Source organism: Oratosquilla oratoria, chromosome 21 (assembly GCF_046742065.1).
Source record: "Oratosquilla oratoria isolate Oo_2021 chromosome 21, ASM4674206v1, whole genome shotgun sequence".
NCBI lineage: Eukaryota > Metazoa > Arthropoda > Malacostraca > Stomatopoda > Squillidae > Oratosquilla > Oratosquilla oratoria.
Window position 1 is genome coordinate 48,432,549 of NC_134797.1, and position 12,500 is coordinate 48,445,048.

Consider the following 12,500-nt stretch of genomic DNA (forward strand, 5'->3'; position numbering starts at 1 on the left):
AGCATGTAACACAACACATACAAACACAACACTTGTAGCGCCACAGAAGCGTTAACAAAGTAAACTATTTTGAAAACAAATAACTCCTTAGATATTCCTTTCCATCACCGTCCCTCACCCGTCCTCACCCTCCCACACCCTCCCTCCTTCATCCCCCCTCACCCTCCTTCACCCTCAATGGGGCTCGCGCTCAATCACCCCAACCCAGATTCAGTTCCTCGTTCACAGAAAGTCCCCATAGAGAAAACTCACCAAAACCACACACTCTCAAACACGCACGCGCTACCTCTCATCTGTTATTCTCTTAGACCTCTCAGCGCCCCAAACCCAACTGGAATAGACAGTTTTTTGGCCCGCCTCGTATAATTCCTTCTCCAAATCCCCCTACTCTCCTTACATCCCCCACCCTCCTTGCATCCCCCCTCCCGTCTTCCTCATTTTCCCCCATCTTCTTCTGCCTCCTCATCTCCCCCTTCCTCTCATTACTCGTCTTCTCTACCTCCTCTCATTTCTCCTCCTCTCATCCTTCTTCCTCTTCTCTCTCTTATTCTTCCCAGTCCTCCATTCCCCCCTCCTCTTCTTCCTCTTCCTACTTTTCTTCCCCCATTAGTTCTTTCCCATCCCTTTCTTCCCCCTTCCTCTTATTTCTCCTTTCTTGTTCCTTCTCTTCTTTCTCCTCCTTATGCTTCTCCTTCTCTTTTCACTCATTTCTTTTCCCTCCACTCTTTCTTTCTCTGTCTCCTCTGTCTCTTTCCCCTCCTTCTCCTCCTTCTCTTTTTCTTCCTGTTTTCCCTCTCCTTCTTTTCCTCTTTCTCACACTTCAATTATTAATTCCTCTCTTCCCATTTCTCTTCTTCTTTCTCCTCCTCAACCTCCTCCGTCTTCTACTCCTCTCCTTCCCTCGCCGTTCTGCTTCGCTCCCCTCCCCCCTCCTTGTCTCCGTGCCCTTCCCTCCGTGTCCCCCTTTGCTCTGCCGCTCTCTATCCTCTTCACTCCTCTTCATCGCCTCATTGTCACCACCGTGTCACCTTTATTGATCTACATCTTCCCATGTGAACACTGAAGATTTTTTTCTATCTTTTAGTTTTGTCTTTTATCTATTTATGTATTTATTTTTGTATAGAATATAAGTGCTATGGCCGCAGCACTAAGCAAGCATTCAAAGGTGACTTTTTTTCTGTTTTTATGAAATATAATTGCTATGACCGCGGCAATAAGCAAGCGTCCATAGATGATGTTTTTTATTCTTCTTGTATAAAATATCATTACTATGACCGCAGCGCTAAGTTGAAATTTTTGTTGTTTTTCTTTTCTTTTTTAATACAATACCATTGCTCTTACCGTGACTACAAGCTAATGTTTATAGGTAATATTCTTGTTTTTATGTTTTAATTTGTGTATTGGGTCTCTCAAGTCGTCCCAATATATCGACTGCATAAAAAATTAATACCTCATACTTTTTTTTTTTTTTTTTTTTGGGTGGGGGGGGGGGCGGACTTTGTGAACTTCGTTCTGATCGATGCCAAGCGACTGACTTCGGAATAAGTAAGTCTCAGGCCCCAAGGAACTAATAGATGAATAAATAAATAAATGGATAAGTAAATAAATAAAGAGATAAACAGAACTAGATAAATAGATAAACAAATGAGTAAACAAATGAATAAAAATATAGAATTATTAAATATAATCTCTGTCACTTTGATCCCCCACCATTTCGCCTTTGCTGAGCATTCAAGGACCTGTGGGACTCGACTGACATCCACGTGGACCAACGATCTTATGATTGGAGGCTAATCTCCACTCAAGGAAGAAGGCTGATCACTTTCATGCTTCTACTCTTCATCCTGGAGAGAGGTGGCACCAAGAGAGGACTGGAAGGAATTGGCAGAGGATAGAACCATCTGGAGAGGCATAGTGAAAGCGGTGAAGGTCCGTCCGGCCTGACAACCAACAGAGGAAGTGTAAGACTCTCTGTCTCCATTCTGCTATCTTGCCCTGCAGCGAGTCTCCCACAAAGAATAGGGGGCGCTAGTTGTCGGCACCTTTATAGAACGCATGTTCATATATGGATTTGTTAGTATGTATGTATGTACTGTATGTGTGTGTTCGTATGCTTGTATGTCTGCATATAGGTATATATGTTTGTGTGCATTTATACATGTGTATGTACCTTATATAGCTGTATACACCCAAAAAGATGTTTGGGTTGTTTCATATATATATATATATGTGTGTGTGTGTGTGTGTGTGTGTGTATGTATGTATGTATGTTTGTATGTATATAAGTGAAGGCATGCAAACTGACGTCACGTATCGTGATGTGACTCAAGATTGACCCTCGTGGCCTACCGAGATCTTGTGAGGAGGAGGAAATTCGCGAATTCGACGTATCGATTGGAGCAGGAAGGGCCAACTCCCTCTCCCCCCCCTCCTCCTTCTCCTCCTGGGTTGTTGCATCCACTGGGGGGAATAATGATGTTATGGGTGATCTGGTGGGGGGTGGGGTGCGTCTTGCAACATCGGAGGAGGAAGAGAAGGAAAAGCCTTCTTGCGACATTGTGCCGTGAACTCGGGTTTGTTAAGAGAAAGAGAGAGAGAAAGAAAGAGAGAGAGAGAGATGAATCCTATAAAAGGGCACTATGAGGCTTGTGTACAATGAAGAAGAAAAAAAAGAGCAAGAAGAACAAGAACAAGAACAAGAACTACAAGAACAACAGCAAAAACAATAACAACAACAACAACAGAGGAAGAAATATAGCAAGAGATGAGGAAAGTAAGAAATATAAGAAAAACAGAAGAAGTAAAAAGTTATAGAAGAGAGAACAAAAACAAAAAATAAATAATTAAAAGAAGGAAAGGAAAAGAAGAAGACGGAGAAAGAAGGAAAACGAAGAGAAACAAAAAGAATGAAAAAAAGGAAAAAGAAAAAACCAGGAGCTGAATGCATTAGACAAAGACAAAGAAGCAAACGAATACACGAGCGCGATAATATACAACTATATAGATAAGAAATAGACAGATATTACAGTATATACCTTAGGTTCGTTTCACTCGTATCGACTTTTCGTCGTGCACGACATGACATGGATGTCTATGGGAGCCTTCACACGGCACGACCACGACCGCGTGTGAAAACGTCCATAGACACTCATGGTTATTTGAGAGGACGACGTCGTGTCGTGGACGGCGCACGGTGAAAAGTCGAGGCTTAGGTGTTTATCCAAATGAATTTTAGATCATCGATTTGTGTTACATTCAACTGCCTCGGCTGGAAGCTTGATTATTCCATTTAAATGACTACGCAGTGGGTGAGTATGGTTCTACCTACCCCCAGGTCGATTCATCTCCTTGATACAATAAAACAGTCTATTTGAGCGACTTTAAGTCGATTTAGCTGTTGCACGGGCAAAAAGGCTCGAAAATATTCGATATGACGGAATTGTAAAAAAAAAAAAAAAAAAAAAAATCAGAGCAGCGTAGATACAATTGGACCATAATTAGGTGATCATAATTAGGCGATTACTCTTTCCAATCCTGTTGTTAGAGCCTCAGATTGTAGGGCTGCCTCATGCATTTGCGTTACCTATTCGGTTCTCCGGGGCCTCTATCCTTTGGGGGATACTTTCGCACCGCAGATTTGGAGTCAGTTATTTGAGAACAACACATGCGATCCAAATATATATATATATATTTTTTAATTTATTCATTTATTTATTTATTGTTGGTTAGTCATCTATTCATCTGTTTCTTCATCTGTTTTGGCTGTTATTTGTTTATTTGTTTATTTTTTAGTTATGTATATTTACTTATTTATATATTTTTGGCTCCTTTTTATTGACGTAGTAATTTATTTATTTATTTTTGGCTATTGTTAATTTCTCTGTCAATTATTTATTTAGTAATTTTTACCTAACCCTTTATCTATTTATCTATTTATCTAATTTATTTAATATTATTTCTTTTTAAAAAGGACCAATCCCTATTTTTGATAGTCACGACTGTTTAAGAGTCTGAATGTCGACAAAATGAAAAAACACAGAAGAAGATTGGCATCTTCTGGAGCGGGACAAAGAAAAGTAGAGAAGAAGACATAAAGGAGGAGAAAGAGAAAGAAAACACAAAAAAACTCACACGAAGGAACACAAACCAGGATAAATAAAGGAACTTCAAAAGTGTGGTAGATGGTGAGGGGAAGATGAGGAGGAGAAAGAGGGAGGAGAGTGAACTGGAGAACGACAAACAGACGGACAGAAGCGGAAGGAGGCCGGTAGATCCGAGGACAAGTTAAGGATCAAAGGGGAACGTGGCATCCTCAAGATGAGTAGTGTGAAGGGGGAAGGGGGGAAAGGGGGAAGGGGAGAAAGGGGAAGGGGAGGACACTAAGGAGAGGAGTGTGTGTGTGTTGTGAGTTGTTGGGTTTTTATTCATTTTGTTTGATTAGTAATTAAACCTTAGCGAGGTCTATGGTGTATTGTACCTTTCCCCCTTCGTCCTCCTCCCCTTCCTTTCCAGCCCCTTTTTCCCCCCTTTTTTTCCCTTTCTTCTTTAATGGGCAGGGAGGAGAGGACGACTTGCCCATGTGGGTAGATTAGTCACATGCTTGCACGCGCGCGCATACATACACACACGCACACACACACACACACACACACACACACACACACATACACTCTCTCTCTCTCTTTCTGTCTTGTTTGGTGAAACAAACAGTGTGTGAAAATTTTATGAGGAGGGAAAGAGGACACAAGAAAGAGAGAGAGAGAAAAAATATATAGAGAGAAAAATAATGAGAAAAAGAAGTAAAGAGGAGAGTGGAAGCCACATTTTCTCTTTCCAAAGGAAAGAAATTGAGTCAAGAAGTGTGTAAAGAGAAGAGAGAAAGAGAATCTGTGATGACTAAAGAGATTATATTGATTTCTGACGTAAATGTAAATAAAAGAACTATGAGAAGGGAGGGGAACGAGGTGTATGACGTCATGTCGCTTCTACTGAGGGAAACAAAAATAAAATGTCGACTTTTGTAGACAAGGTTAGATGCAGAAACCAATTGTATTTTTTTCTTCTTTTATGTATCCGTATGTCTATTTATACGTTTATGAACTGATTATTTATCTTAGCCTGATTTTTTTTTGGGGGGAATGGTGAATTTGTATCCAATGTGATCATTAAGTCTGAGGAAAATACTTTTAATATCCCTCTTACAATGCTGTAATAAGACAATAATTCTAGCAATCACTAGATAAACAAACTTAGTCAAATGCGCACTTAAACCATAATAGAAAATGTTGAGATTATGAACTACTCAAATTTTGTAAAAGGTAATAAGTTATCTATTCGGCACTTTTAGAAAATAATATCTACCAAGTTAAAGTGAACATGACAACTTATTATCGGATATCGTATAAGTTGATCATCTACATTTATGGAACTTGATAAAGGTGAGAGAAAATAGAAAAATGGATGAAAAAAGACAAGAACTTGCTTTAAGCATTGCACAACAATTTTTGATAGTTATGTAGATAAGAAACGAAAGGTACTCACACACACACACACACACACACACACACACACACACACACACACACACACACACACACACACACACACACACAAACACACACACACACACACACACACACACAAACACACACACAAACACACACACAAACACACACACACACACACACACACACACACACACACACACACACACACACACACACGTACACACATACACACGCCTCTACAGCTTAGTGGTATCGTTCGTAACCACTACTACAGCTGTCCGAGTATCCCGCCCAGGACTGAAATAATTTCAGTATCACTGCGTTGCGAGCCGGCACTCCAACTCTCGTACGCAGGGAGTCGGGTGTGTGTGTGTGTGTGTGTGTGTGTGTGTGTGTGTGTGTGTGTGTGTGTGTGTGTGTGTGTGTGTGTGTGTGTGTGTATGTGTAAGGTCACAGCATTACCCATAGATCGGTCGTATATGAGCTCTTGAGCTCTCATTCGAGAGGGTAATAGCCGTCAATCACGTCTCCAACACGTGATCCTAGACCATGGTGAATCACACACACACACACACACACACACACACACACACACACACACACACACACACACACACACACAAGGTTATGAAGGAGTCATGTGATATCTACTGTGATATTCAACAATGACATTCATCTCTATCTTAGAAAAAAAAAATAAAAACTAACCAAAGAGAAAGAGAGTTAAGAGCAAGGGAAAGATAAGTTGGGTGGGTGATGAGCATACACCAGGAGGCGCTGAGTAGTAGCTGCTGCTCAAGCCGTCACCGTTACCCTTAGGGGACTGTTGGGGGGGGTGGGCGGTTGATAAAGAATCACTGCTGGGAATCGCGGAGGAGTGCGAGACTCGAACCCACAACAAAGGGAATACGAAACCAACGCGCCTCCGATGCTGTAAAATCGAAGAGGGATTTTTGGGTAAATGTGTCAGATTGGGGAAGCAGGGAGTGATTGGGATAATGAGTAAGGTGGCGATGATTGGGTGGAATCAAAAATATGTAATGAGGATTCGTCAGAAATCAGATTGGAAGGAGATTGGCTCAGACGAGTCCTCCGGCGTGGTTTGTTGAACCCCGGGATGGATCTCACGGAACGGAACGCGGAATGCGAAACGGAATGCGGAACGCGGAACGAAAAATGGAAATGGAACTTGGAAAACGGGATGATACATTTGATGGGACAAGTAACACGGAACACGGAACGGAACATGGAGATGGAACTTGGAAGACGGGACGATACATTTGATGGGACATGGAACACGGAACGGAACGGAATATGGAGATGGGACATGGAAGACGGGACGAAACATGGGATGGGACATGGAACACGGAACGGAACATGGAGATGGGAGTTGCAACCCGGGACGAAACATGGGGTGGGACATGGAACACGGAACGGAACGGAACGTGGAATGGAACAAGGAACATGAAACGGATCTCACGTCGTGTGAGAGTACGCAGCATGGAACGGAACGTTGAGTGGAACACAAAACACGGAACACAGAATGGAACGTGAAAAACGGAACACGGAATAGGACACTGAATGGAGCACGGAACGGAACATATATCACGGAACGGAACAAGAAAAATCCCCCGAAACATGGAATGGAACGTGGAAAGATGAATGAAACGCGAAACACGGAACAAAAAATGGAACATGGAATGGGATAAGGAACGCAGAACGGAAGGAGGAGCCTAGAACGTAGCATGGAACATGGAATGGAACGCAGAAAAAAATGCGGACCGTGGAATGGAACACGGAACGGAACACAGAACCCGGGATGGACCACGGAACGCAAGAGCACCGGGAATGAATTCAAGAGCGATGGAGAAGAGTTGAGAGAAGAGGAGGAAGCAACAGAAGCGCATAAGAGGCTAGACTCAAGAGCAATAGTAAGACACCAAACCCAACAAGGGCCGAAGAAATGTCTACTGCGAGGAAAGAAACACAAAATGTAATCTTAAAACGAATAAGCAGAGGTACGATTCGTAGTGTTGGGTTTGAATTGGACAATTTTTGGTTGAAGAAGGAAATAGGCAAGAACTGGTTTACCAACAGAGGGGTTAACGAATGGAATAGACTTAGTAAACATTCAGTGAGCGCTGAAACTATCGGTTGTTTTGAGAGAAGATGAAATAACTTTATGGATCGGGATGACAGATGGCGAAGGACATGAAACCGCCTTGGCCTTATGTTCTCATGCAGTCTCCTCCATTCTTATGTTCTTCTGTTCTTAAGGGGGTAGAGATAGCAAGAGAACAGAGCTAAGAAAGATAGCACAGGACCAAAGCCAAACAAGAGTGGATGGAATGAGTACGGTGATGTGAATACAGTGTTGGAAAGTATGAGGAGGTAAAAGAATAAGGAAGGATCTGTATAGAGAGCTTGTTCCCTAGGGAGGGAAGGGAAGGGAAGGGAAAGGAGGCGTGGAGGTGGGGATGCATTGGTGTGAAGGTGTTTGAAGCAGCTGGATGACAGGGAGGACAGGAAGTCCGAAAGGAAGTTGGAAGGAAAGTGTAAAGGAAGGCGTGGAACAAAAGTGTGTGTGTGTGTGTGTGTGTGTGTGTGTGTGTGTGTGTGTGTGTGTGTGTGTGTGTGTGTGTGTGTGATTCACCATGGTCTTTAGATCACGGGTTGGACTCGTGATCGACAGCTATTTCCCTTCCGGAAGAGAGCTCAGAGCTCGTATATGACCGATCTAGTATGTGTGTAGGTGCGTTTTTGTGTAAATGTTTATGTGTGTGTATGTATGTATGTATGTATTGTGTATGTGCGTTTTTGTGTAAATGTGTATGTTTGTGTGTGTGTATGTATGTATGCATGTATGTATGTGTATGTGAGTACATGTGTGTGTATACGTGTATGTGTGTGCGTGCGTGTTTGTGTGTGTATGTGTGTGTATGTATGTGTATGTATATGTGTGTATGTATGTGTATGTATATGTGTGTATTAGTGCGTGCGTGTGTACTTTTGCTTTTTCATTTTAAGCTTGCTATCTCTACATCTCGGTTCTGTTTTTTGATCTTGTTATGATTCTTTTATTGAAATCTCGTTACTTTTACCAGCCATGTCTTATCTGGACATACAGTCATACATATACCAAAAAGCTTGTTCCTTATATATCCACCATCCATTTGTTTTTCCTTTGAGCTTAGGTCTTTGTGGATGAAGCATCCATCCCCGCATCCCGCCCACTGCGTAGGTCGGAATCAAAGCAGCAGGGCACAGTCACTCAGACATTTCATTCCACGTAATTGTGCTTTGGGAAATGCATATGTTGGCATCCGTCATATGTCTTATCCTATCTGGGCATAGATTGTTGTCCAACATTGGGATAGAGTCAACATGGTCCCCTCTCCCTTCTTTCTTCCTTTTTTATTTATTTATTTATTTATTATTATTATTATTTTTTTTTTATGCGAGACAAGTCTCCAGACTTCAATCCCGTTTCTCTTGGTCGATTTTCAACTTTTTTTTTTCCAGTCACCCCTCTCCCTTCTCTCTTCCAGAGATGGTATTCCAATGGACTCTTTGTCTTCCTGTACATAATCACTGGAACCTTTCACACTTCTTGGTCGATTCTTGACGTTTTCCAGATCCTTTATGTCTTCTTGTCGGTCAATAGTCCTCAAAGATTTTCTCAGTAACCCGCTCAGGACTTCTGTGATATACATATTATGCTCGTATATACACTTGGTCTCCAAGTTGAGATGAGTATTCTTTAAAGACTTAGCAGTGGCTGTCTTGTTTGCTTTCCTGAGCAAATGACTCGTTAGGCATATCCTACCGCAGTACAGACCTACATGTCTCGTGTGTGTGTATGTGTGTGTGTGTGTGTGTGTGTGTGTGTGAGAGAGAGAGAGAGAGAGGAGAGAGAGAGAGAGAAAGAGAGAGAGAGAGAGAGAGAGAGACAGAGAGATTCACCACGGTCTTGGACTGCGTGTTGGACTCATAATCGACAACTATCACCCTGCCGTAAGAGAGCTCAGAACTCATATATGGCCTGATCTGTGTGTAATGTTGTGACCTGACACACACACACACATACACACACACACACACACACACACACACACACACACACACACACACACACACACACACACACACACACACACACACACACACACACTGAGGAATGAGCACACACATTCTCAGGGCATTACGAAATTCATGGCCGTGTTATAGATCGTAAATTGGTAATCACATATGCGCTCACACACATACACGCGCGTACACACACACACACACACACACATAAAAACACACACACGCACGCACGCACGCGGCTCGACGGCGCAGTGGTAACTTTCGCAACTGCTAACCCAGCGGTCCGAATTCGAATCCCGCCCAATTCTGAAATAATTTCAGTATCGCTACGCTGCGAGCCATTACTCCAACTCTCATGGGCGGGGAGTTGTGTGTGTGTGTGTGTGTGTGTGTGTGTGTGTGTGTGTGTGTGTGTGTGTGTGTGTGTGTGTGTGTGTGTGTATGAGGTCACAGCATTACTCATAGATCGGTCATATATGAGCTCTGAGCTCTCATCTGGGAGAGTAGTAGCTGTCGATCACGAGTCCAACACATGATCCAAGAGCATGGGGAATTACACACACACACACACACACACACACACACACACACACACACACACACACACACACACACACACACATACCAACTAAAGAAGGCTCATGGGCTGCTAAGCCTTGTGTAGGACTTAGACAGTTACCAACTGTGGCAAGGCAGGATTTGCGTCCACTTGACAGAAGATGCCAACTTTATTTGTCGTGCTGGTCATGAATTGGTGTCGGTGAGTGAGATTGTGTTTCTTAATAACTACGAAGCTTTTAGACCCCACTAGGCGTTCCAAAGCACGCGCCAGTGGTACAAAAAGACTGTGTCGTTTAAAAAAAAGAAGCGAGCTGGGTTGTGACGTCATCGGAAGCATAACGGTCTTGTCTCTTACTTGTGGGTTCGAATCCCGCATTTTCTTCCGATTTCCAGTAGTGACTGTGCATTACCTGCCTCAATAACAATCGTTAAAGAGCATCATGGGCAAAGAGGACGGCTTCGGCCGCAGCTGTTCAGCGCCTCCTGGCGTGGTCTCCTCACCTTTCATCTTTAAAAAAGTCGCTCACGTTTCGAAAGGAATTAAACATACCTGGCATTGTAAAAGCTTATCTACCATCTGTCAGAGATTTCGTTGTTGCTAGCTGGCCATTGTGATACCTATCAATGGATCATAACTTCTGATTCCTTCCTTGACCTTAGAGCAAAGCTTCCTAGTAATGCCAAGCACCGTGGGAGGGACAACCAAACGTGATGTATCTTGTGTCTAATGTTTTCCTCTTTTGCAAAATTGCCAGTGGGGTTTTATGGGCCTTTTTATGGGTCACTTCAGGACCTTCTTACCCTAAAACAGGGATGAGCTTTGCTTGGGGAGACATTTTATTTTTCCTGCACTCCATGGAAACAAGACTGTGAGTAAGTGATGTTGAGACCTTGACCTAAGCGCAAAATGAGACGCAGGTGGCACAGACGACGCAGGCGACGCAGTACAGAGCGAAGTTGCTGGAATTGAAGTAGAGTTTGAACTTCTCCTTCACTTGAAATGCTTCTAGATGTACCATCTCATCATTTCAAGTGAGAGAGAAGTTTAAACTGTACTTCAGTTCAGCAACAGAAAGTCTGCTGCCTTTCCTCTGTGCTGCGTCTCGGTTTGCGCATAGGCTTAGAGCAAGTTGAGGAAGACACAGATCTTGGTGCGAGTTTATTCCTGACTTGTTTGTAACTGGCAAGAAGCTCAGTTCGAAATTCATGAGGAATTTACCAGGGCATAGGTCCTTGTCTTCTTATCTACCCTCCTCCATTTAAAATATCTTTGTAAAAAGAAGGGAAGATGCCATTGTTTAAAATCATAGCAGGATTATTAAGCCATATTGCCAGAGATGGGAATCTCGCCGGGCGAGTGGGTTAGGGCGCCGTTCGAGGGGATGGGGGTTCGAATCCTGCCACCGGCAAAGTTGAACCAAGTGCATGGTTCATTAAATTCCACACTACAGAGTCCTCTGTGAGGGGCACCGTCTTAGCCTTCCGATAAGGGGGAGTTTGTGATGTTAAACCATATCATCATCATTGCCAGAGAGCATCATAGGTTGAGTTGTACTTTCGAGTGGCTGTATCTGAACACTGAAATATCTTTTTAAACAGAAACTGAATTTATTTTTTTAAATCCATAGTAGTTCTTGAATATTGGAATGATTCCAAGTGTGGCCTCAATACTTCCGTATCCATTTCCCAAACGGACGTATTGATATTTTGTGTTATTCGCAAATCTGCTCATGTTTTTTAAACCAAATAATCATTTCTGGATTTTATCTGAATTGTTTTTTCTTTTTTCCACAGACGCACCCCAGCATCTTTGCAGTGAGAAATATTGCGGCTTCGCGTTGGGCCCACGGCGCTGACCACTAAGGTAAGATTCCCGGTGTGTCGTCACACCTAAATCCTGTCGCTCCTTTTAAACATTTACCTGCACAAACAACCTGTTTCCATTGTTGTGCCGTCGCCCTGTTATTTCTAAAGTATTTCCTGTTTCATAGGATAACTCGTTTAAGGTAAAATATATAACACCATGAACAAAAAAGTAACAGAATTAAATCGACTTAAGAAAATGGAAGATCTCTAGGGCAGTTTTGACATCAAATATCGTCATAAAAACGAATAATGGAAGCTACACATTGTAAAAGAATAAACAAAGTGTACAGAAGAAAATCTGCTTGATTTGTGAAATGGAGATTATGAAAATAGGGTTAAATTCGAACAAAGATTTTATCATGGTTTTCTCCTCGTTATCTGGTGTGAGACCTTACCCTGGGGGTTAATATCTGAGATAGTCTCAACCCTTTCTTCTGTTGTAGTGATGACCAAGCCCCTGAGGACCACAAACATTCA

At 42.6% G+C, this 12,500-nt stretch overlaps 1 protein-coding gene across 1 annotated transcript in view; it reads left to right on the top strand.

Moving 5' to 3' along the window:
• The window catches only part of LOC143037153 (protein still life, isoform SIF type 1-like), a gene marked incomplete at its 3' end in the record, with an annotated part of 252,952 nt that overhangs the window by 149,707 nt on the left and 90,745 nt on the right, over positions 1-12,500 (top strand). Inside the window, exon 2 of the mRNA XM_076205270.1 lies at positions 11,952-12,021. The remainder of the gene's footprint in view (positions 1-11,951; positions 12,022-12,500) is intronic.